Raw genomic sequence first — 27457 nt, 5'->3', positions numbered from 1 at the left:
GCAGCCTGTAAGGTGGGGGCTAGAAATAGGAGCGAGTAAACCAGGAGGTGAAATCACTGCTTAGAAAGCTTCTCTGACATGAAAATGTGTAATGCTTGCAGCAGGAGAGCCTTGGAAAGAGGTGGGGGCCAGGAGTGCTCGCAGTGGCTGGTTCTGCGCTGAGGGGCTATTTTTAGCTTCTCTGATAAAACAGGGCAACTGAGAAACGAAACTCGGGGAGCCGTGCAGTCCCTTCGGAAAATAAATGTCCATGGAAGACTGTTTTATTTTTTAAACATGTTGCATTAATCCTAGACAAAAAGTAAAATGATGTTCTTGCTTGAAATTTTAAGGGCTATATACCTATATAAAAATGATTTTCCAACTCAGAATTAATTTTCACAAAGGAAATTGTGGTCCAAAGCTAACATGGAATATCAGTGAAGTAATTTTTCTTTTTAGAAAGTTAAACTAAGTTGGCCTAGTGTCACCAGCTGACTGACAAGATGATAACAGTTAAGTAATGGAAATTTATTTTTGTGCATTATGTTTTGTCTAATGATTAAAGGTTATAAGTGTTATTTTGTCTGTTTTATTTTATATATGTTTTGTTTTTGTGTCGTATTGACAATTCTAGTTTAATACTAGTACAAGTTCTCCTGTGAGGTAAGGAGATGGTCGTGACGACGTCTATCTTTGCGCAGCAGTTGGCTGGAACTTGTTCAAAATTACTAAATTCCACAGATATGATATTATCATTATCATGCTGTCAAAATGGCCGACAACACGTTATCAGTGTATGTCTAATTGGTATTGGAGATGAATACAAAAAAAAAAGATATGCAAGACTAAAATATGTGTCACCTGTGGTTAGCCATGACTGCCCTTCTCTTATAGACAGGCAGCCGTCGGTCATATGTTTCCAGATTGGATATTATGGAACCATTATGATTTGTAGCCCCTGCAAAAAGGTGACCTGAATTTTTCTAAATATCGCACTAGCTAAATCCTGTTCTGTTTCTTTGGAAGTGTATAAGTATGCCTTTGATTCCTTAAAGGAAATCAGGTTTCCTTTTTCATATTCTTTATATGGGGATAAAAGGCCTAAAAATTAAAAAAAACACAATTGTGTGTTTTAAAATAGTTTAAATTAAGATACAAAATGTCACAGCATTTGTCCTTCTGTATTAGGTATTAAAAGGCATTCACATTATATAGAACAACAGATTTGTGTTGGCTTGAAAGGTTGACTTGAAAGGCGTGTGAATTCGACGCCTTTACGTGTCAAGCAGCTGTGTCAGCAAGAATTTTTCTATTTCTGACTCCGGCCTCAGAAAACAGCTGAAATTACTACCCCTTAAAAACACGGAGTAAACATCCTGCATTTCAGACTGCTGTTTTAAAGGTTAGAAATGTAGTTTCATTATTTTCGATAAACAGAGGACAGATTGACAGTAGGGATTTCTTTTGTTAATGCCTTTTTAAATAAGGATAAGAGTGGTTTTTGATGTTAAATAATAAAAGTGGCGCAGACTTAAGATGATTATATTAAAAATGTTATTTAACATAGGTGCATTAAATTCGTTTTTTACTATTCATAATGCCTAATCACGATGCTGTGCCCTCCTAGCATCCAAATTGAATTTAAGCTGTGCTATACAGCAATAGGGGGCGCTTACATGTGAAATGTCACTTTACCCAGGCGTACAAAACTTATTTTTATAAGGGTATACATTATACATTTCTGATGCCACATCTCTGGGATATTTAGAGGACATTCTGGGGATGACTATTATGCAAAAACATTGTAGGATATTCATTTTTAAGTGCCCTACACATCAAAGTCGAAATTGAGTAAAATTCATTATTTAAATGAGATTTCACCAGTCAGAGCCGCTTTTAAACTGCCTTACTCTCCAGTAAATGCACATATGTAAGCATAGACTTAATAGCTGACATCTATACTGCTAGACAAGCACTCGGCACACTGCTTCCAAATATAACTATGTACAAAAACTGGCAGAAGTTATTAAGCTTACCTCTGAATTGCTGGTAGACACGATTGGAGTGGGTTTTGCTGTTTAGCCTTCAGTCTCTAGGGTCACTTTGACTTGGGAGCACTGCATGAAAATCTTGCATACAAGATGGAACAGCTGCATAGGTTAAAGGCCGAACTCCTACATTTAGAAGCCTGGCAGGGCTCAGCGCAATATGTGTTTTGACATTTTGACATTTGAAAGACGAAATGGCAGGGCAGGGAAAGAAAGAGGTTTTGCTTACCTTTTTTTTGTGGCCAAAAGCAGGTTTTTGTGCACTCAATGAACATAGTATAATGGTATATGTGACATCTCTTTAAAAGACAATGTCTCAGCCATATATATAGCACTAATGCTTTTAGGGCTGAATTCAGGGAGCAATGGGATTTAGTTTGAATTCATGCGGCCTCATGTTGCACTACTACATTTGCTACGGGAATATGTTCTTTAGCTAGCTCACTGTGCTATTTAGCTCCTCAGAGTTTGTTTATGCCCAGTTGCTATACATTGGGGTTGATAGTGTTGACAGAATGAAACCTATTATAGGTTTCCTACTGTCAAAAATGGGGGAGGAGGCTAGCTCCTCTACAAATTAATGGTAGGCAAATTTATGTGTTCTCTCTCTTTTTCTCAATTACTTTTGAGCCTGTCTAAACTCTCTGTGAAATAGCCATGAGACATTTAATTAGTTATTCAGTAATACTGTTTCAAACATTATTAGCATTAATAAAATGAATAAATATATTTTGCTATGTTACTACCCATCCTCTCTGATGAAATTATGAGAGGATGAGTAGTCTAGATTGCTGCTTCCTTATTTGATCTTTAAGGGGAACTAGCTGTGGGTAGTTTTTGTTTGAAAATTCTTAGGTGACAACACCACTATTGTTTGTTATTCTCATGCTACATACAGTTTTTGCAAGGGCATTGCTAGTTTTTATTAGCTAGTCTGTGTAAATAAACTGACAGTCCTTGCTAGAACTGATGTTGCATAGTTTGGATTGTGAAAACGTAGAATGCAGGGAAGATGCCCATGTGATCCTTAGCAAACATTTTTGAGGAAAATATTGTTTTATAGGAGTCTGTTAGTCACAAGATGTTCCGCTGGAGAACATGTACCCATTATGTTGAAGTTTTTAGTTCTTTATGTAATAGGAATCCTTGTTAAATTAGCAGTGTTAGATTTTCCTGTTGTTCCTATAACATGAAAGCATGGTCCTAAGTATACAATGTAGGTGCTTTTATTAAGAGAAATCATTTTAGAAGTGTCTGCAGTCCTGTAAAAGTAATGCAAAGTCTATGAGTAAAAGTGTATAACATTTCCTTTTTCTTGAGGGTCTTTAGATGATTAAGATAGGAATATACAGATGTAAGGATTTGGAGTATGTCTGTATTGTTTTTCTCTTTTCCTCAGAATTTGGTAAATGAACACAGACTTTCTTGACTGCTTGGGATTGGGTGATGTATTACTCTTGTCAGTTCACCAAAGAGTTCCTTTTATACTTGCCAATAGGTCCAGGCTGTTGTTTATTTTACTCTCACATAGATGAAAGTGGTTCCAGGGTGCCTTGTTAATATATGGGGCATCCCTAGACTAGGAAGTATTCTGAGATTATTCTCTCTGTTGATAGATTATTTCTGTGCCTTGTCTAAAGACCTTTTGTTCTGTCCACCAATAGATATTTGCTGCTTTACAACCATTGCCAGAGGGGCGCGGACATCAGATCCAGCTTGAGGAGTCAGCACCAGTCCAGCTTGAAGTCAAAGTGAAGGTAACCAGCACAGGCATTGCTGGCAACCAGGACCTCAGTGAAGGTAGAAGGCCGGAAGCACTGGGATGTGAAGTGTGTACCCCTGCTACTATCTTGGGCGAAAGACGGGGTCACAAATCAGAAAGGAGAAATCGTGGATCAAGTTTTGATGCCCAGCCGAGAGTCACAGACCGACCAGGAAAGCGAGAAAGTTTTTGCTTGAGGTAACCCCCTTTGAAACAAGGGTTGCTTCAGAGATCCTAGCATCAGGCCTCTGAATCCTGGTCCTAAAGTGGCTGTTAGGGAAGGACTTGAGTTCAGGGTACAGGTGCTGTGTCTCTGGTGCCTGTTAGATTGAAATGAAGAAAACTGGTGCACTGCCTGAGACACTGGACAGGATCGTTGAGCGCATTTGCCCTGGTGGGTGATTGCCCTATCCTGAAAGAAGATACTTTTCCCTTGAAACTAGGCCATGATTCCTGAGTTGCGAGTTGTGCAGCTCCACCGTGGGAACAACAAGAGCCTGCCTGTGAGGCTCAAACGAACACAGGGAGAAGACTCCCCTCTGGTTGGTTGTACAGCGGCTTTAATTTCCCAAGGACTTCTTTTTCTTTTTTTTGTTGGGAATGTACCCCATTGATCGTCCCATTTTTGAGGAGGAGCAGCCCTTTGAAGCTCTTCGTCCTAATTCTCATGGTCCTGTGTAGTCCTCCTGGTCCTCTGGATCCAGGATCATTTTTGTAATAAGATGTCTGACTGCTTTCATAATTGTATTAGTAATAATGTTTATTCTATGAGAGAAAAGTTCATCTGAGCAGTAGAGAGATGGTGCATTTCCTTAATAATAATTGATACTCTAGCCCTCATAAAGGAAACACTGGAAAAGTCTAGCGAAAATGTTTTTGTATTGTTAGCTACTTTGATATTGAAATGGATGGTAACTGAAATGCATAGGAGCCTTGAAAATGTTTTTACTGGATGGTTCTACGATTTGCTTAGGACTAGAAAGCTAATAATTCTGTTTCTGATAATAGTGATTACTCTCTCCTGCTATCTGTATGACCCAATTCTCTGTTACCTTTGTACTTCTGCTTATACCTTATACATACCCGCTTAACAATATTTAGAATGAGAAATGCCCACCTAGCAATGAATTAGGATATTGATAAATTTATATATAAAAAAAAATAATTAAAAATTAATAGGCATATTTTTCGTTTTCCTACTGGATTATGGGAGATGTCTTCAGCTAACGCTAAAAGGGTCGTCTGTCGTAAATTGGCTGCAATTAAATTAGCGTTAGCGGAATCCATCTGGTATTTAGAGGCTATCCTGTACATTTTATGGAATCCATTTTGTATTTCTGGCAGCCATTTTGTCTGCCATGTGCTCACCAAGAGCTGTTTCCTTCTTCACTGTTGTTTATCCTTGTGCTCTGTTTAAAGGACTGGTTATACTTAGACTCTGCTACTCTGCGCTTGCGCAGAGGAATCTAACTGTCCATACATCTGTTTTTAGTCTGTAACTATCAGGTTGTTTCTACCAGAGTTGGCTCCTCCTTTATGGTTGACTGTGCATTTCTGTATGACCATCTATGTATGTAACTCTTCTCATGTATACTTGTACCGCCCTCCTTCTGAGCCCCTGTGGGGGTATAAAAGACCCATGGTTCTTCTACTCTGTGTGCTACCTTCATTCAGTACCACAGGGTGCTGTTTGAATGTGGTTCCACTTCATGAAGGTTTATTAAACTTTGTATTTTCCATTCCAGTTTCTGTGCCAACTTCTTCTAAGTTCTGAGGACTCTGTGCAGAGAAGGGTGAACCTCTTGCACTGGAGGTCTATATTCAACACACCCATGTTTTTCATTGGCTTGTGTCATTGTTCACTCTAAAGTGTGGCTGTTCATTGGTTAGTACTGCCTTGTCTCATTTTGTAACCTCCCATGGCAACACCCTCTGTTACATGCATTGTTACTCGGTAGGCTTTAATTAAAGTCTCGAGAACTATTTTCTCAGCTTTGGGCAGGACAAGCTCTCTTCTTACATTTTTTTTATTTTATTTTTAGAGCAGTATTTGCAATGCAATAGGTCTCACAGTTGCGAGAGTTAAAGCTATCGGCATTGTAAATTACAATGCCTTTTATTTATCTGTTTTAAAAACAACACAGAAATAAAAGGCATTGTCATTTACAACGCCAATAGCTCAAACTCTCATAAATGCAAGACCTATTGCATTGAAAATGCTTGTTATATCTCCATTCACGAGAAGTCGAATGCAGTTTACGTCTCCGATTTATGTGGAACTGAGCAGTCAAGTCACAAGGGAGCAGGAACGCGTCTGATTCTGCACGGGCATTGAATTCTTCCTGCAAAAGAATTAATTGAAATCTATCCCATGTGTGCAGCGGCAGCGTATGAAAGTGACTTTAAAACAAAACTTTCCTCTGTCGAGCAAAATTTGCTTACTTGTTTGAATAAGCTTTCCTTACACAAGTCTTTGATTCTTGTTTGGAACATGATTCTCAGTGTACTTGGGGCTGGCTAACCCGCATTTGAAGGTTTGCCTGTCTCCACCCAGTCAGAAATGTAGGCCAATAAGCTCCATGGGGGTTGTTTATTTACAGCAGGATATCCTTGTATCTTTACCAAAAGGCATTGTGGGACATGTAGTTAAGTCATTGAGCCAAATGAAAAATTAAGTGTAAAAATCAACAAATAGTCACCTCTTCGCGACTTTGTAAATGAAAATGATGTGATGAATTTAACCATTGTGGAATAGCATGGGGCATTCCTCCTGTGACCACTCTGTGAGGTCATAGTGACTAGTAGAGCGTTCCTGTGTGAACTGTAGAGTTTAAACTTGCAACGATTTAAGACTCCCGTGAACAGTATATATCAGCAAGTACTCATCATGTTAGAATAGAGCAATTATGTTCATCCTAAATTTTGCAGATCATTCATCTCGTTCAATCCTTCTGTCACTGTGTTAAACTGTGACACTCTCGTAGAGCACTGAGACACTCTCCTAGTAGCTGTGCGCTTTATGAATCCCACAATTCATTCATTCATTCATTCAAACCGTAATATGAGGGGAGCCTCTTTCTTGATCAGACACCTCTCTAAATCTCCTCCCCTTGGGTCCTGTGAAACAACTCCCAGCACTGTCCAATGAAAGTCATTCTCGGAGTGATGGTTATCTGAAAAGTGGTTAACCAGTGGTGCTGCAGTGACTTTGCACCTTATGCAAGACTTGTGTCTAACTTCTTGGTTGGTCTTCCCTATATAAAGTTTATTGCATGGGCAATTGATTGCATATATTATGTTCTTAGTTTTACAGTTTGAAAAGTCTAGGTATCTTCATCTGATGACTCTGTCCACTAACTCAGTGCCTTCAATACATTGATTACAGCATGTGCAAGTACCGCATTTGTGATGTTCCTCTACAGGTGCCAAGTTCCACGGCTGTCTCAGATTACTCGTAAATTTGGATGGTGGTGTTTATGCTCGAACCATTTGACCTCCTATGCTGCAGTCTTTCCTTAGAGCGAACAGAGGTCCTTGAAATGATTTATCCAATTTGGAAATCAGATGCCAATTTTGTAAAAAAAAATCTTGAAATGATTGGTCTGTGGGCAGAAAGTTGACATACACACCAACCTCTCTGAATTCTTTTTATCTTTTTTGATCAACATTTCCCATGGGGCCCACCACGCTCTCTTCATGGAATTCTTCAGCAGCTTCTTCAGCTAACCTCTATCTTTTAATTTACTAAATAAATTTTGAGCATGATGTAAATAATTTCTTTTACAGAGAAATTACTTCTTATTCTTCGAAAATCCCTGTAGAGCAAGTTATTCTGGAGCCTGCAAGGGTGGTTGCTCTAGTAGTGAAAGGATTTGTTACGTGTTACGGTCAGTTGGTTTGGTTTGTAGTGTAGTTATTAACTTCCCATTCTGTGTAACTACTTCAACATCCAAGAATATAATAGTTTTGTCACTGCTATTAAGACTGAACTTAATGTCTTCTGACCTATTAATCAGCTAGTTGAAAAACTGGTTCAGAGAGTTATCCTGGCATGTCCAAATGTTAAAAATATCATCGATATAATTCAACCATTTGAAGATTTGCTGGACATAAAGTGTTGTTCTGGTTGATGAAATATTCTTCGAACAGGGCCATGTAAAGTACTCCCAATTCTGGAGTGAAGAGACAGCCCATTACATTGCCTTTCACTTGTAAGAATTCTTCTCCGAACTTAAAGTCCTTTTTAGGGAGAATTGTGCGATCTCCATGATGAATTCAATAGGACTTGATGAGGCCTTTGTCTTTTTTCAAGATATGTCTTGATAGTTTCAAGTCCATTTTTTCTCAGGGTATGTAGCTTCATGTACATCTTATTGAGGTATGTCGATGTAAAGTGACATCACATGTAAAGTGACAGGTGGCTAATGCAAATGGGGGGGTGAGATTCCAAAATAGTTGAGGTGATCCATTTCCCTACAGGGTCACAACGTTTCCATAATCCATTCCTCTAAGAACAACTCACTAAAGGTTCCTTTTACTCTGTCAGGACATCCAATACATCTGAGGTTGTTGTGCCTTAAGCGTTCATCTGCATCTTTGAGTCATTTCCCCATTCTGGCAGTTATGGTAGAGAGTGAGACAAATGTAGCTTTCAAGGTTTTGACTTCTGTTTGCAGCGTTGTGATTTGGTCTTCTGCTTCCTTTACTCAACCTGCAACTTTCAGCATATCCACCCTCAAGAGGTTAACCTCTATTGTTAGTGTATCTTCTTTCCCTTCAAGGCCTGTACCGATGCCCTATATGGCTGCCATAATGTCTGACTGAGAAGGTTCCAGAAACTTCTTCTGGACCTACTCATTCCTCACCTCCCATACAATGTCATCCTCTGTATTGCAGTTCATAATTTTGTTGGATAGTTGAGGGTTTGGCCGCTCTGTCTTTTCCCATCACGGTCATCTGGAAGCACTCTGCAGACCGCCTTATTGCACTCTGACTGTATGCATTGCTCTGAGTATATTTCTGGCAGATGCGGCCCCAACAATGCCAACCATAAGGGGGCAGGAGAACGGCCTACCAGGGCTTGCACAAAAGTTCAGGCTAGTGGTACAGACCCCGCAAGGGAGCCATCACCATGGAAGGGACCCACTAAAGTCCTCTGTTTCTTCCAGGGGGAGGGTCCAAGATAAACAACAGGCCAGAGGCCCGCCCGAGATCTCACCGCTACCCCCCTTCACCTGTTCAGGTCTCTTCAGTTCTTAATGAAGGATTCCAGTGGCCTCACTCTCCGGCAGTCAGCAGCGGTGTCCTCAGCCGCAGGGGACCGACGACCAAGCACTCACAGCCGAGGAGACAGTCAATCACTGATGGCCAGGTCTTTCTCTCCGGCCCATCCCTACCATCTCCAAGGGCAGGTCTCCATCTAGGCACCTCACGGGCCCTGCAGAATGTTGCTGCAGAGGTTGCTGTCCGTGCCACTCTATCACAGAAACAAGCAGAAAATTGGAGCTGGTGTTTGTGTCTCGCCATTCCTTCTCCCACCGGTAATCGCATCTCCATGCAGGCCTCAGACTTTCTATGTTGCAAGTCTTGCAGGATCACTCAGCAGTGACCTCCGTCTATATCACCAGGAGCTGTCTTAAGAGGGTTCATCAAGTTTGATCAGGATTGCAGCCATAGCAGGCATCCATGCTGAGAATAGTAGCATTGTGATGGGTTTTCAAAAGGCAGGATTACGGTTGGATTATTGCTCATGTTACAGAGCTCAGAGCAAAAGCGGCTAGTCACTATGTGGCTAGACTACACCCCTTCACTTTCGAATTTAAGTTGCCTGAAAGCAACTCAAAACTGTACTTTGCTCACCTTTGCGTTTCTTTGCATTGAGGTGAGTTTCATGGGTGGTACATAGTATTCCAATGCAACCACTCAAAGTTTTTGATCTAAAGCCCTATATACCAACAATGGTAATCAGGGTTTTGCACCACAAAATTTAGGACCAGATGTACAATCGTTTTATGCATGGGCAAACGGGTTTGCGACCCGTTTGCGCATGCAAAAAACAAATGGCCCATGTACTAACCCTATTTAGCAAGTCCCAAATGATTTGCGAGTCGCTAAATAGGATTAGCGACTCGCTATTAGGAAGGGGCGTTCCAAGGGCGTCCATTGCTAATAGCGGGTATGAATGCTATGTAAGACTGTTTTGCGACCACAATTGCAGTTGCAAAACAGTCACAGTTTACCACCCTTCTCAGAAGGGTGGTAAGCCCCTCGCAAATGGTAAGAGGTCCTAGGGGACCCCTTCCCCTTTGTGAATGCAGGGGAAAATAATATTTTAGGGGCAGGCAGTGGTCCCACGGACCACTACCTGCTCTTAAAAAATGAAACGAAAACGTTCCGGTACGAAACCTATGCCAAACATGAGACAGACACCTTTGCACCATGGTGCAAAGGTGTTTGTGGCTCTAGGCAAGTTGATTGTGCACCAGTGCTAGAGAAAGAGCAGGGCAGTGCAATATTTTAGTAAATTTAGCACTTTTCTGCTCTCCCCCTCCCATACAGAGAAGTGCCTCAACTTTGGTTGCTGTGCTGCATTGTGTGACTTCTTTATAAATCCGCCCCAGCGTATATTTAAGGTCAAAACTGTTAATATTTTAGAAAAATAGCAATAGTAACAAATCACATGACCCCAATGCAGACATTGTATCTGAAATTTGTAGCTAAATTAGCAAGAAGTATTTAAGAAACTTTATTGAACAATGTCACAGAAAATGGAAGCCTTAATTATTACTCGCTTTGCTTTCAGGAAACAAGGATAGTCTGCTGTGAGTTATGCTGCAAAGAATTTGTAAAATGTCTTACGTTTAGTAGATAAATATCATGAGTATGTAATTCTACTAAACAACATTCTGAGGTCACATTATGTGACCTAGATGTGCATTATCTGTGCCTAATATTCTGACAAACAGTTTTCTATGACAGAGTATTTAGAGAGTGTTCGAGCTTACATCCTTGGTGTGGTGTATCCCCAACTATTTGTCTTCAGTCCTCCAGTCTTTGCTGACTTCGTTTTTTCTGCCCTTAGGACTTTGGGAAGGTTTTCGATTAAAATTTTATGAACGCACACAAATGATATTTTGGATGATGGAGCTGTGCCTCACCCAAAATATCTTCATTCTCAATGGTGAGATATTTAGTTAAAAGAGTAGGACTGCAACGGGCATCTGCTTCCCCTCAGTTATACTTGATGTGGTCTTCCTCCACCCTTTTAGCCTTCATCTCGACTGTTTTTTTATTTTGTTTTTGTTGGCTTTTAGGATTTTGTGCACTTTACCGCTGCTAACCAGTGGTAAAGCGCTTGTGCTCCCTTCCTTACACATGGTGGAATTGGCTTACATCCATTTGGTATACTTGATTTACTTGTACATCCTTAATAAATAGATGCTATCTGTACTCATGGCCTGTAAATTAAATGTTACTAGTGGACCTGCAGCACTACTTGTGCCATGCTTTTGAGTAGCCTTTAAACATGCCTCAGGCCTGCCATAGCAGCCTGGGCGTGTAGTTTTAAACTGTCATTTTGACCTGACAAAATAAACTTTTGCCAGGCCTATTCCTCCTCTCCTGCAGAGGTTTATGCTGCAGAGATTGACACAAATGTATTATCTTTACTAGCTAAATATCTACCACATAACATTCTGAACATGTATGATCTGTGCCCAATCTTCTGGGGCACAGATTTCCATGACCGAGCATTCAAAGAGGAATTTTGCAATGTGCGGGTCTACTTTTTTTTAAAACTCTTTCTACTATGAGTATTTCATTTCTGACAGCAATGGTTTTGCTAGTACTCTATTTCAGAGGCATCTGGTGATCTTTCAAAGTGGGTGGGTATAAATATAGCCTTATATATGCTTGAGCTGCAGTGCACAGCATGTGTACCACGGCTACCACTGGGGTAGAGGGTGCTCTACGAACGTTTTTTTTAAAAAGATAAAATTGTTAATTTTTCAGAAAAAACTTGTCATAAACTGACTACAAGAAACAAGAAGGATGGTCATCCAGGCCCTCATCAGCAGTAGACTGGACTACGGAAACTCACTCTACGCAGGAGCCCCGTCCAAACTCCTGAAACGGCTTCAACGCATCCAGAACGCCTCCGCACACCTGATCCTCGACATCCCTCGCCGCAGCCACATCACACCCCACATGAAAGACCTACACTGGCTCCCTGTCAACAAGAGGATAAACTTCAAACTCCTCACACAAGGCACTCCACAACACCGGACCAACATACCTCAACAGCCGACTCAGCCTCTACACCCACACCCGTCAGCTCCGCTCTACAGACCTCGCCCTCGCCACTGTCCCCCGCATCCGAAGAGTGACCACCGGCGGCAGATCATTCTCCCACCTCGCCGCCAAGACATGGAACACCCTCCCCATCCGCCTACGGCAGACTGAAGACCTTCTGACCTTCACAAGACTTCTCAAGACCTGGCTCTTTGAACAGTAGCAGCTTCCCCCCCCCCCCCGTTAGCGCCTTGAGTCACTTATGGGTATGTAGTGCACTTTACAAGTGCCATGATTGATTAATTGATTGATTGATAAATCCATCAATAGTGTGCCGTGATAGAAATATGTTAACATGCCCACACTTAGTCCTTAGTCAAGATTGTGCAGCATTTTGCATGGGTCACTAGATAACCACAATGTTTTCCAGAAGGCCAATCCAACTTTAAAGATGGCCCCCAGTTGTGCCTTAGATAGTTTATCCCAAACGACCACAGCAGGTGCCCGATGGACCTGTTAAGGACCAAATACATGAATACTGCACATTGCAGCAGTTGTACCACAATTGTTGACATTTACATGCAATACTGGGGTATTAAGCGTGCTCTTTACTAAGGATGTATCTAAGTTAGAGTTATACAAACACTCCCTCAAAGGCCAGTTTCAGAAGGGTTATAAGGGGGCAAACCATCTGTGCTGGCTGTTAACAGCTAGTGTAGGCCGCTGGCTGACCATGAAGCTCAGCAAGGCCAACCCGGCATTTCATCTTTGAAAGATAGAGAATCAATACCTTGGATAATTGTAGCATTTGCTAACTCTGGCATAAAGTGCTCTAACGATGTAACAGAATATTATCAATATTAACAAGCCCATGTCAGAAACACTAGTTTCACTAGATACACGATTATCCACTGCAGTGGTGTAATTTGAGCTTTTTTTGGTCAGATGCTCACCTGACATGCATTTTGCCATATTCCCCACTTGCTTTATGAACCAATACCTGTGCTCTAGTTAGGTATCTTCTCGCTTAGCTTTCTCAACCATCTCCAGCATGACCCTGCTGACCCTAATATAAGCCTGTGAAAAACAGAAGCTTCTGCAGATCTCACTACAACAATACTAATCACCACCAGGCCTCGGCCTGGCAAGCCCTGTTGAGACATTCAGTCACATGTACACCCAAACTAAACACAAACAAACACAGTCATTCAAGCACACTTACACCGAGGGGTGGGCAAGCCAACAAATTAACGGGAGAGCCAAGGCCAAGCCAAGTGTAGGCTCTGGCACAAAGAGCTTGCCACGAGTTGGGATGTTGAAATATTTTGGCATGTAAATAAAGCAACAAAAATAATGGTAGACTATGATAAGGCATCTTCATAAGTAACAAGCATTTGCAATGCAATCGGTCTCGCCTTTGGGACCTTATATGTATTTAGCTATGCAGCACATTAGCCTGGGTGCTGAAACATCTACTGTTCTTTAAAATGGGGGAAAGTAAGCACCAAACTGCGTGATACGCCAGGAATGGGAACACATGGAGAGAAATATTGTCTTTCAGCGTGAAATGGTATAGTCCAAAGCTCTGTTTTTAATATAAAATCAGGGCCTTCGGTGGTCATATCACTGAAAATACAAGATCTGAAAAAAATATTATTATATACAAACCAACATTTTACTTTCAATAGGAGCAGCGTCCTTCAGTGGGTGAAAAAGCATCCGCGTCAAGGACAACTGTGGCTTCTTTTCCAATTTGTTCAAGTGTGACACCACAGCACCCTCACCTTCCCTCTTGGAATCAGTGGTTATTACACTCATGGCATGGAGGTCAGATCCATAAGTGGAGTGGTTTAGTGAACGTCCTCTATAACAGCAACTGAACGTTTCTGAAGTTCATAAATCTACTAAATTGTATGTTTTTTTCCTTAATAATTGTCTCAGCCATGAGATTTACTGGCAAAAATATTCATGAACTTCAAATGTAATTTTGACAGACCCATAAAGGATCTCACATCAAACTTTTAACCCCCTCTATTAACTTTCCTGGGCATAATACCTCTCTCCCTTACCTCCTGCTCAAACAAGTTTAAGTTAGCATGCAAATTACTTAAATGTAAAAAAAAAAACCCTCTGGGTGCGTTTAATGTTGATCACTACAGGTCATATACCAAGCATTTGCAATGCAATAGGACTCGCATTTGTAAGAACTTGGGCAATTGGCATTGTAAATGACAATGCCTTTTATTTACCTATTGGCCCCTTTACTTTCAACTCTCAATTTTTTTTCCGTACCTCCCCTCTCCCCTCACCCACGCTCCCTAAACACACATCAGACTCAGATAGACTCAGAAGGTTTATCCAATTCCACGAAATTGTCAGGAATTGAAGACTTTACAATCTGTGTTTGAAAGGGGTTGACCCTAGTTGCACAGTAAGCTAAAAATCTACAAATCACCTCGATTTTACAGATCAGCAAAGGAGACTGACAGATTACACAGTAGTGCAATCTTTGAGGATTAAAAAGACAGTTCAAATGGATTTTTCACTGTGTGTATAATGCAGAGTGCTAAAAAAAAAAAAAAAAGTGGACTTCTGATAGATTGAGATTAATTAAGTTTAAAAACCGTACCTTTGTCGGACAGTCGAACCAGCCGCCTGGGACCAACAGCTTTACTGGGAGATCGGCTGGATGCCCCAACATTAGTAGCACTTGCAGCAGGATCAGGCTACCAACAAAATTACAAAAATAAAGGATTAGTCGTGCTCATGAAATGCCACAACTTCAGCAAACTGAAGAAAATATTGACAAAAGCAGTAATGTAAAAAAATAAATGAACAAGGAAATTGCTAGCAGTGGCACTTCAGCGATAATATTACATTTTAAGCAAGTAGCAGAACTGGGTTTACAGATACATTTAATTATATTTTTTGATATATCACTCAAAAAAAGGTTATTAAAAGTAGGCAGAATATTTTTACCTGACTGAGGCACACATTCACCATGTAAACATCACCCAATTCACCATCTCAGATGGATTGCAGTACAAGATATTTATTGTAAGTAATTAATGGTATTTATACAGTGCAAACCTAAGATGGCAATGAAGTGCAGAACAATGGGAAAACCCATTGAAACTGTTCAATAGTATTGACTATAAGGTAAAATGCTGAGCCTGCTTTCAGTTTGTAACATGCAAAGGGTAGTTAGTGTTCTACGTGCAGGTGTTTTCTTTCTGAATTGGAGCATAGAGTCCAGTTATGATGGGGATACTCCAGGGGAGGGACAAACAAGAAGAGGAAGGAAAGCCCACACTAAGCCTGGGCAAAGCACTATGCTACGCTCGCGTAGTTTGCGAAGTTCGCGCTACTTCGCACTATGCGAATTGCACGTAGCACAGTGCGAACACGCGTAGCGTAGTGCTGCGGTCATTTTTTGCTTGCTCGCGGTTCTCAGCGTCAAGTTGGCGATTGCGAGCAAGCAAAATGACATCCCGGCGAGACTTTTTCCTTGTTCGCGATCAGCAACATCAAGTTGGCGATCGCGAGCATGGAAAATAAACCTCCCGGCGAGATTCCCAACGCGAGGAGGTCAGGTTTCTCATTGCGAGTGCTCGCGTATGCTCGCGACCCCTTGCGATGAGAAACTACCAGTTCGCGTTGAGAAAGCTGCCGCTCGAGTAAAAATCTACTCGAGCAGCAGAAAACTACAGCTCGCACTATGCAAGATGCCATTTTCAATGATTGCACAGTGCCGGTTGCTTGTCCGCACTGTGCAATCATTGAAAACGACATCTGGCACAGTGCGAACAAGGTACTACGCAGTTCGCGAAGTGCTACGCGTAGCTCGCGTAGTGCGAACTGCACTTTGCGTAGCTTCACGAAGTGCTACTTCGCGAACTACGCCCAGGGTTAGCCCACAGAAGCTTGCAAATAAAGTGACAATAAGGCTAACCAGAGGAAAGCAAAGGGTGTGCTTCAGGCCCACGGTCGCACACTTAAGGCACACATGACTGCATTTGTGACACTAGCAAAGGGAAGACATGTGGCACTGGAAGCAACATATCCAGATTAGAGTGAGTAGACAGGAACCCATGTTCTCTCTGCTCACGTCCTGCCTCCAGAAAGCACAGGTTGGCAAGTAGAGGGGGGGCACTTAGACACTGTAGGGTAGCATGAATGCTTTCCTAATTTTTTGCTCCCAGCTCTATCGCACAGAACTTGGTGATCCCCACTCCAAGATTAATACCCGTCAGGAGTCTGCTTTTCCCCGGGCTTGTGGGCCTGAACGACCCTATATCAGAGGATGAAGAGTAATAGTTCATTAAAACTCTGCCCACCAGAGAAGGCCATTCAAAAGAAGCTTTGGAACTGAATTTAAAAATAACAAAGGTTAGTAAGTTGCAAAATCTGTTTTAAGGCACTATAGAACGATGATATGAGAGTAACCGACGTCCGCCAATATACTTTGGCGATCCAACCCATATCAGCTTGTGTGCCTTGAGCCCAGAGGAGGAGTGCGAGGCGCCCTAAGCAGAGTTCTGCAGAGCTCAGAGGCTTTTTGCAGAGGACGGGCGGAGATTGCTGCAATCCCAACAAGCATTTGCAATGCAATAGGTCTCGCATTATAAAAGTGTGAGCAGTTGGCATTGTTAATAATAATGCAACACTAGCTATTGGCATTGTAAATGATAATGCCATTTATTTATGTGTTTGTTTTATAAAATAGATTAAAAAGGCATTATTAGTAAATATTTAGACCTATTGGCTTTGCAAATTATAGTGTTTTTTTAGACTTTTATATTGGTACAAAAATATCCTCACGTAAATGCCAGACCTATTGCATTGCAAATGCTTGTTCTTTACAGTATGTATGTAAAGCGCTCTGATACCTACGGGTCAAGCTAGCGCTATATAAAACTTTTAAAATAAATAAATAAAATAAATGATGACCTGTTGGTAGAGGAGGAGTCATTCACGAGTGAGTATCACGATCATTGCCCGTCCCCCGCCAAGGCTACCAGTTTCAGGCTATCCCCAGTGTCTACAACAAGATGCCACTGAAACCGGTTTAATACTACATCAGCGCAGTGCATAATTATTTACAAATTATGTAGATTTATTATGATTTGTATAACGATAAAATGATAGTTTCTGCCCATGTTGACTTGCAGTCTCGCCCAAAGGATATAGAGAGCGCAGATATGGCCTGTTTGCTAAATTGTTGACCTGTGAGGCATGATGCACGGAATTTACGCCAGTTCTCCAAATTGTGCGATGCTCTATAAATCGCTTTTATACCTATTTCTCTATTCTCGTCTCTACCATGGATGGGAGTTTTGTAAAAAGGCTGAACATCAGTATTAAGAGTAAAAGCCAGGCCTGTGGGAATTTTTTGTTCACATAAATTGAATGCGTGGGTAACTTCCATTTGGTTTCATGAAGCCGGTCCCTGAACCAAAGAAGGAATGCCTGCAATGTGTGACTCCCCCGCCCCGCCGCACGGGAAGCCCTATTATCACTTGAAAAGGGCAGCTGGCGCGCGGCCTAACCCCGGCAGGGAGTGCACTGAGATGGGAATCACACCCCTGCTGGGATGAAAGAACCGAGCTCAGTGGACGTTGACCCCCGGAGATAATCTGGATTGTATGTAGTTCTTCACTTTGTTATAATTCTATCCAAAATTACATTATCTTGTTGGATTATGGAAAGTGAGCTGGATGCCAAATGATGATCCTTGCAAGAAAGTGGGCCCACGGATGCTGCGCTGCTAAAATAAAACCCCGTGACCTCAGCAAACATATAATTAAATATTTTGCTTCCAAACAAAAGGCTCTAATTGAGAAATAGACCGCATACACTGTACACGTTAGACTCACAGCTTGCCTGCATAGACACAAATTGGTGTTTAATTAGTCTGCAGAGTCGATTAAAACGTCATTTGCAGGTATGAAGAGCTGAATCAGTATGGGGAAGATCGCACACTTCCTCTACAGCCTGTTACACAGATATCAATGAACCTCGAAGGTGATTGTTGTATTGTGCAGCAGGGTCCACAGAGACATTCATCCTTCAGAGGGTGATACAGTAGATACTATTGTACTGAGCAAATATAAAGTTCCTGTAGCACCACGCATTATGGTGCAGGCGGTGACCCACAAAGGAAAGCAGGGTGCCTGCCAAGCAGTGTACCACAGGCAGAAGAACAGGTGGTTTCCGCAGCTGCGCAGCTGCAGGCGGCTGCCCTGTGCCCGCACAGATGCCACCAGAAGCCCAGGCCTGGAGGTAGCCGGAGCTAGAATGGCCCTGCTCAGCACAGATGCTGCTGGTTTGTTTCTTACTCAGACAAATGGAGAAGAGAAGCAGGGAACATAAAAATTGCCAACACTATCGCTGCGCAGGAAAAATATTCGCCTCTCTGGATGGCATCCAAAATAGGCCAGTGAACAATGAAAAAAAATGTGCCAGCGTTCACCGCCTCATAGTGTTCTTCTTTAAAAAGCAAAAACAAACAAACAACGCTGGGTGGGAGGGGAAGTGGCAAGAGTGACCAGCAAACAGGAAAGCTCAAATACAACTGATATATGAAGTTTTATATTATGTATTTAATTAACAGATTTTAATTTGATAAATCCAGGCTTGTTTTTGCTTTGGAGGCTGCAACCTAAAATGCTATTTTAGTAAGCACATAAGGTAGGCAATCCTGTGTACATTTGAAATCGCCACAGCTGCACTGTTTCCATAGGTAAATGCAAGGGCCGGCTGCATGACATGTGATGCATGGGAACGATCGGAGGACAAGCACAGTATGAAACCGGAGGCCTAAACCCCTGCAAAAAGTCAGCGTTGTAGGTCTCGGGTGTCCGCAGGCGAAATTCATTAGCATAACCATCAGGAAACGAGCATGCAATCCTCGCAACTGAGGGGCAAGCAAACAACTGAGTGGGATCGGTCGCATATCACTGCAGCTTCTACAAGCCATGGCCCCGCCTGCACCACACAATCTGCTGTGGTAGAGCCCAGGAATGATGTGAAGACCATAGGGAGATGCAACCTAAATTAATTATGCAACGCACTCTTAATGTGTCTCACAATGCAGCGATATGAAGGAGGACTGTTTCTGCTGCGTTTGTGCTCGGAGGGTGGCGGAGGGCTGATAACGCGACAGAGGGAAGCAATCCATTAAGACAGCAGCGGGCGTTAAACAATGAAAACAGGAACGGGTTAGGCGAATACAGCATGGGGAATGGGAGGAGGGGGTACAAGAAATAGTACAACAAGCACTAAAGACACAAGCAGGAAAAAATAATAAGGAGCGGTGGACGGGTGGCACTCGGGGTGACACATGTTATTATTTACGCAACCCGTCCATTCATGGAGGGAGGAAGGGAGGCGGCCGCGAATGTGAAAGTTATCGCGATCGCGAGCGATCAAACATCAAAGCGGCCGCGAAAGTGAAAGAAAACGAGTGCTTTCAGGCTGCCAAAATGGTGCGCGCGCCCGGTGCACATGCAATGTATTCGGATGCCTGAAAGCACTCGTTTGCACTTCCAAAACTCGCTTACTATAAGTCTCGCCAGAGCGGCGCTAAAGCGCTGTCTCAGGCAAGACCTAAAAATGACAGATAAAGGGACCATAACAGATAACGGACGCAAGACCCAAATAAAAGACGATCACCCTGCTGTCAAATACTTTTTAACTGTTTTCATTATTTGTTTTCTGTTTAAGAAAGGCAAAAACACAATTTTTACTGTTTAGTCAAATATTTTAACCGCCTGGATTTAAACATGCAAGTTAAATAAAATAAAACTCCTCCAGATCGCTTGGCAGGTTCAGGCTGACGTGTCATTGCTTGGATGAAGGGTCCACACTACCAGCTCAGTGGTCTTCCCTACTCTGACTACAATAGGATTCAGAATGAAAGTCAGGGCAAAGCGGTTAACAGGGCAGGAAGCAATGATCTAATTAAAGAGCACTTAAGCATGATCGCAACAGCCTGCACTTTGCATACAGAACTATGTACCCCAAAAGGTGCTTGAATAATGTGGGGGAAGCACCCCTGTATAATGGTTGATGCCACTCCCCAAGCGCTGTGTCCAGGAATCAGTGTTACTCACCATGGCTGAGGTGATGTCGGGGATCCTTTCTGTGAGGAGACAGATGCACTCGTCCGCGTCAGCGAAAAAAAGTAGAACCCACCGCGGTGAAGAAGCGCCATCCGTCTTCACTGTGTGGCCCTGCCCTGTCCGCCTCTCAGCGCGGCTGCCATGCTAAAACAGGCATGTGGACTTCGGAAACCTCCTCAAGGAATGAGAAATAATAAGCATTGCAACAGTTAGTGCTAATGACCCATCTATAGATGTTTTTAGCTATAACACGGGCGTGCACAGTTTGTCAATGATTTAAAGTAACGGCAACATATGCTAAAACTATTAGCTACATTATATAACGAATAAAATATGATGTGGCCAGTTTCATGAAAACGTTCTGGCGGTCCTGCTCTACCTCAATTACGAAAAGTGCCCCTCTCTAAGATGGCGTCTAAGATATGGAATGTTTGGTGAATGTTTCACTTCGACTTTCCCGCTTCCTCCCCCACAGTCGACTGTGAAAAGTTAAGCAAGCAATTGCAATGCAATAGGACGTGCATTTACGCGAGACCTATTGCATTGTAAATAAGAGTGCAGGAGGACAAGAAGGCATGAAGGGGGAAGGGTGGGGTGGGAGGGGCCGAGAAGTCACTGACTGTGGGAGAGGGGGGGAAGGGCAATGAGAAATAAATAGTGCTTGGAGTAAAGGGGCCAGTAACCATGGAAGGATACAAATCACGCCACAGGCGTCATGAGGAGGAACTAACAAGCCTAAAACCAATCAGAAAGCAGCATTTAGGACCTAGGCCAATGAAAAAGATGGGCAGAAAGTGGGCGGAGCTTCTATGAATCTTCCCTGCTATAGTATATACTGCATGCCTCCCAAAGTGTGCAGCGCATGCGCTGCAACTCTAGGGGAGACCTAAAAATACCCTGAATAATTTCACTTTAGCACATAAGATGATATCTCTGCATAGAGAAGTATTTATTAAAAGCAAACGTTTTTAAACATTAACTGTGAAACATTCCTGCCCCCAACCTGATCACAATGCCCTTGGTCAAGTCAGTCAGTTGTTATGGGTACCTATGTTTTGCCTAGATTCTTTTTTATAGATGAAGAAATGTTATAGGCAAGGTTATTGTACAGCTCACTTCCTAAACTCATGTTTTGAAGGTGCTCTCATATGTGGTAATGAACAAAGGAAGCTCAGTGAAACACATTGTTTGCCTTGGATAACACAATTTGGTTGAGCAGGGAAGTTGGGACCTATCATAGATTTTCCAGCTCTACACTGTGGAATTCAGCCACTAGATATGCATTTATTTCTGACATCAAAGGTAAATGCTTTGTTCTTATTCCTTAGAGGATGAGATTACATCATGGGCGACAGGCTGAATCCACATTTCATTTCTGACAGTTCTACATCGCATGAACCTTCCCCAAGCAGAGGCACAGCTTTCAGGGGGAGTTTGGGGACATAACTCCTCTTAAATAAATCCATTGGTGGGCTAATACTTTGGTCAGGTGGTCCTGAGCTGGGTCAGCTATATCTGTGTCGATCTTATTGTGCACCAAGGATTACAGAACAGTGACCTTTGATATAAAACATTAGAGAGAGACACAGGAATAAACATATAGTGGCTGTTGGAAAACGAGGCAGAATCTGTGAGGCCTGCACAAATAACATGACTACATTTGTCCTTCACTGGGAACCAAACACCCAATTGTAGCGCCTGACTCTCAGAGGGTAGCGTTGCAGAGCAGTTTGAGGCTTACTCAAGGGAGGTGGTGTGGGCTAGTAATCGCCATTTGCAGGTGCACAAAAATAACACTCAATAATTGATTGTCCAGTCTGTACTTTGCTTTATAAAAGTAAGAGTACATTTATTAAACACACACACTACTCAATACTATGCACCAATTTACAAATATACATAAGCTGTTGAAATTACTTTGTGACATTGCATAACATCTCCACCCCTCCGGCAAAGGGGGGGGGGTGGGGTCTAGTACCACCACTCCCATGTATGCACATCAACTTGCCCCCAATGCAGATAGTTGAACATAACCTGGAGTGAGGGCCCTGCGCACTGGCACCATCCCAGTGGCGACCCACCCCATTACCTCAACAAGCATTAAAAAGGGGTAAACCTGCCTTGGTGACACATGACCTTGACTGAGCATCTCCTACTGACCACAAAGTATACACATCTATATCTTAAGGGCTAGCAGTCTGGGGTCTTCACCTAAGCGCAGCAGCAAGAATCCATGTTTACGCACACTTTAGAATGACAGTACTCATCACCTTGGTTCATCATTTGAATGCATTGCAATGACAGCCCCTAAAGGCATCACAGATGAAATCACAGGATTGCGCATATACAGCAAGACACCCTAGCAGGACTGTCTGGCAACATAACCCCACTTGGCTTATGACATCTCCTTACTCATGTGACTTACAGTCCCTTCAAAAGAAGTACTCCTGGCAACTACACTTCTCCTGCAGTGCGACTCTTCACTTTAAAAGGAATCACAGGTAAAAGCATGGGATTACGTAATACAGCCAGACCCCCTAGCAGGAAGGTTCAGCACCATAACTCCATTTAGCTTAACATCACCTTACACAGGTACTTCACTTTACACATGTGACTTTCAGTCCACCTAAAAAGAAATAACCAATAGTAAATGCATTTAGGTGCAAATACACCACTTCACCTCCAGGGGATGCACTTCTTCACACATCCCCAACTCAGCCCGTCACTTCATGATGCACTTCTCCACACACCCTCAGCTGTAGAACAAAAGTTCCAGCCTAGAATGTGTTTAAATGCTAGCTGAGCCCTTGAGGGGTAGTTTCCTTTAGGTCCCCATGACACTGAGGTGGGACTTTTCTTCATGCTGGGGGGGGAAGACTGCGCTTCTCCAGCAGCTCCCCCCAGCACCTTTTCACAAGTGAAGGTGACCCCTCTCCTCTGGGGGCCACAAAGCACCAAAAGAGCAGATTTCCGAATGCCTAGCGAAGCATTATGGGGCGCTTCATGCTCCTCTTTACCGGCCCAGCCACTGGGAACACTCTCCTCTGCCCTCTGGGTCTCTGAGAGGGTAGATTCAGCAGTGTGCTGTCTTCACTGGCTCCCTGCGCCAGCCTTTCCCCTGGCTCTCCTTCTGGGCCTCTCTTCTCCCTGCACAGAGGCCCCTGCTTCTGTGCACCAGTCCTGGGCTCTTCTTCTGGTGCTGATAGGGTCCTGGGGGCAGTCAGGGGGTCTCTCCTTCCAACTGCCCATTGCGCCAGGCTCCAGCACCTTCAGCCTCAGCAGACCACTCCCCAGAGAGAGAATCTCTTCCTGTGCAAGCACTTTTTAAAAGTTGAGATGGGGAAGGCAGGAAGTCCCTGTTGGTCCTATCAAACAGCGACACATCACTTTCCTGCCCCTGCTCCCTCCTTCTTGTCCAGCCTCTGGGTTTGTTCAAAATGGCGTCATCCAGGGTCTCGGGCCACATGTCTCTGAAGCCCCATCCCCCCACGCTGCCTTCCCTCCTTGGTGCAGCCTGGTGCCTGGCACCTAGTGATGGATGAGCCTGTATCCCCACCCATCATCTCTTCATGGAGAGGAGGCCCTCGCTTGTGGAAGAAAGGTTATCAATCCATCCAGCTGAGGTCAGTCCTCAGCCTGGGTCTGGTATATGGCTGGCTCAGAGAAATATGACAGTCCTGGATGACCCAAAAGCAGTACAAATATGACTTTGGACACTGCAGAATACTTATTTTCACATTAGCTACATTGGACTTAAGTGCGTGTCTGGAATCTGTAGGCCTAATGGAAGTTAATCTAGCCATGGGTCCCACATTCCCATAGGGGAATAATAATGTAAAAAAAACAGTAAGACACACTGACTTTCCCTGGCATGTTTCTTTCCAGTGTATAAAGCCTATTCCATGTCACCACCCAATACTGCATAAGTCCTGCCACACCATTCACTTTGTAGCTGCTCCTGGACTGCGCACGCCAGGACTCTCCCCTGCGCAGCCCGTACATGTGTGCACATGCATGTACACATGTGTCTGCATGTAACCAGCCCGGTGTCCCTTACTCCAGCTGCTGCGCAGTGGCCTGGTCAAGCCAGGGGAATACCAGTAAAATCCCCATGCAGTCTCTTATATCCTGAGTTCACTGTGGGTGAGACCCAACTTATGAGGCTCCCCCACAGTAAAAGCTCAACAATTAGGTGCTGAAAAGGCGAAAAATCCGGGCGGCCCATTGTGTCAGAACCACCTTCTAACACACGCCGCGCCCAGCTGATTCTTACAGGGAAGAAGTAGCCACTCTACATGGGTACACTTCCCGTAGTCAGCGATAACTAGTTATAAGGGTCCTGACCAGACCCCCCTTACTGACCAGTTATCCGCTCAGACCACCTACTCCTCCCATCCATGAAATCTCCACCCATGACAGTGATCCCAGACTACCCTAAGACCCTTCCGGGCTCTAGGTTAGATACCTCTAGGTCACTCATGGTCTACATGGACTCAGCCTAACTAGTCTCACCTTTGCCCTTGGGCATGCAACACTATGCCTACCACTTCTCTGGACAAGGGTCCAGTGCCTCATCACGATGAGGTATTCTGGGATAGGCTAAATCCCATCCCCTGGATCACTAGCTGGTCTCCCTTCCAGAGTTTGTTCCAACCAGTACCCACTCTCCGTTTGGTCCTTGCACCCCAAAGATGCAACCTCTCTGGACCCTCACCCTCAGCCTGCCGCTGAGGTCATTCTGCTACCACCACCCTTTCAGGATGACTGGCTTCCCTAAAGAAAGCACAGCCACTTGTGCTTCTCCACACAGAAAAGCACCCTTTGGCCACTGGCCTGGCTCCCTGATAGGACATCAGACCGGCCTCACCACCACACTGGCAGTGCCAGGGAGGAACACTGAGGGTGCCTCATCAGCCATCCTACAGCTCATTCCCCCCGTCAGTAGCTCCACCCGGAAACTACCCCGGGAATCTAGACCCCTTCCTTGTTCTCCGCTGCGAGAACAGGGCCTATGTACCCTTCCCTCCGAGAGGTGCGCTCTCCTCCCGGAGTATCCTTAGAGAGCCTGTGGTTCCCGAGTTAGCTAGACCCAGGCCCACCTGTCAGGGCTCTCCCCGGTCTCCCTGCAGGGCCTTGGGAGACCGTCCAGGGACCTACATGGTCCCTGGATGGCCTGCACCACCCCTTATGAAGAGCAGAGTCCCTTCACTTAAGATAGGCCCCACCTGCCTTCAGGGTAGTACTACCACCCTCAGCCAGGGACCCTAAAGATCCCGGCTAGGCCTGCAGCACCCCTTCACGAAACACAGGGTCCCTTCACTTAAGATAGGCCCCACCTGTGTTCAGGGTGGTACTACCTGGCAGAAGTCCACCTCCTGCCTCGAGCTAGGGAACCACTCCCATGTTACTGGTCCTTGGGTCCAAGTCCCACAGGACCTACATGACTGGTTACCGGCTAGGCCTTGCCCCAGCCACCACTTCAGGTTCCCTCCACCAGCTCCTGGTCCTGGGGTTCAAGTCCCACCGGACCTACCGGACTGGTCACCGGCCACCCGACCCTGACACCTCAGGGTCCACCACTAACCCTTCACCTGGAACTAGGGAGCCCATTGCCCCCAATCAGATCTCCACTGCGTCAGTTACCTAGCCCACCTAGGGTGCCTAGGGGCTACCACTACACACCATCACTCAAGAACTACCCTCCTTGGGGGCCACCCACTACCAGGGGCCACCCCTGGGTTGCTCACCTCCCCACCAGTTAACCTGGGGGACCTGCCGGACACTCAACTCTACCACACCCTCCTCCCACCGTGGGAAAAGTTTCATGGGGTCCCCCACCCTGGGAACCCCTGGGGCGCTACTACCCGGGGTAAAGAAACCTCCTGCCCCACCCTTTCAGTGGTTTTGGCCTGCGCCATTAGCAAGAAACTTCCAGTGGGGGAAGGATATCTGGGGCCCCTCCTGTGGAAACCCTCCCTGCCCTTAAAAAGTGCGGGAACCTCCCAGGACCCCTACTTCTCCTGTCCCCCTTGACGGTCAATCCACCCCTACACCCCCACCTGTGATGTAAGTATCAGTTGCTGTCCCTATCTCTTGAGGAGACACCCTCCTCATGCAGGTGTAGTGTATTTAGTGTTAGGGTTCAGAGGTGTACAATATGGCTTAGAACATTTGTATACAATAATTTCCTGGAAAGCACCATCCCGCTAGCAAATTATAATCAACATAGCGCGGTCATATCAATACAGCTTACATTTAAACCATAATAACTTCACATGACAGATATGGGCGCGGGGCTTTCCTTTCCCATACCTTTAGTTCACATAACCAAAACTTTGAACCTTTCTCAGAGCCTTGTGCTCTTCCATTTGCTCATTGCTGCATAGGTAATGTGTGGCAAAACTGGACTTATCAAATGCTATAAAAGCACACCAGAATGGGATTCTATGTTTCCCGCCGCTAGACACCAATGGTGGAAAACGAGGCAGCATCTATGAGGCCTGCACATATAACATGACTACATTTGTCCTTCACTGGGAACCTAACACCCAATTGTAGCGCCTGACTCTCAGAGGGTAGCGTTGCAGAGCAGTCTGAGGCTTACTCAAGGGAGGTGGTGTGGGCTAGTAATCGCCATATGCAGGTGCACAAAAATAACACTCAATAATTGATTGTCCAGTCTGTACTTTGCTTCATAAAAGTAAGAGTACATTTATTAAACACTCACACTACTCAATACTATGCACAAATTTACAAATATACATAAGCTGTTGGAATTACTTTGTGACATTGCATAACAAAACTCTTCAAAAACAAAAAACAAAAAAAACAAAAAAAAACATCTCCACCCCTCCCGCAAAGGGGGTGTGGGGTCTAGTACCACCACTCCCATGTATGCACATCACCTTGCACCCAATGCAGATAGTTGAACATAACCTGGAGCGAGGGCCCTGCGCACTGGCACCATCCCAGTGGCGACCCACCCCATTACCTCAACAAGCATTAAAAAGGGGTAAACCTGCCTTGGTGACACATGACCCTGACTGAGCATTTCCTACTGACCATCAAGTATGCACCTCTATATCTTAAGGGCTAGCAGTCTGGGGTCTTCACCTAAGCGCAGCAGCAAGAATCCATGTTTACGCACACTTTAGAATGACAGTACTCATCACCTTGGTTGATCATTTGAATGCATTGCAATTACAGCCCCTAAAGGCATCACAGATGAAATCACAGGATTGCGCATATACAGC

Source organism: Triturus cristatus, chromosome 7 (genome assembly GCF_964204655.1).
Source record: "Triturus cristatus chromosome 7, aTriCri1.1, whole genome shotgun sequence".
NCBI lineage: Eukaryota > Metazoa > Chordata > Amphibia > Caudata > Salamandridae > Triturus > Triturus cristatus.
The sequence above is the reverse complement of the archived record's forward strand: the minus strand, read 5'-3'. Positions refer to the sequence as shown.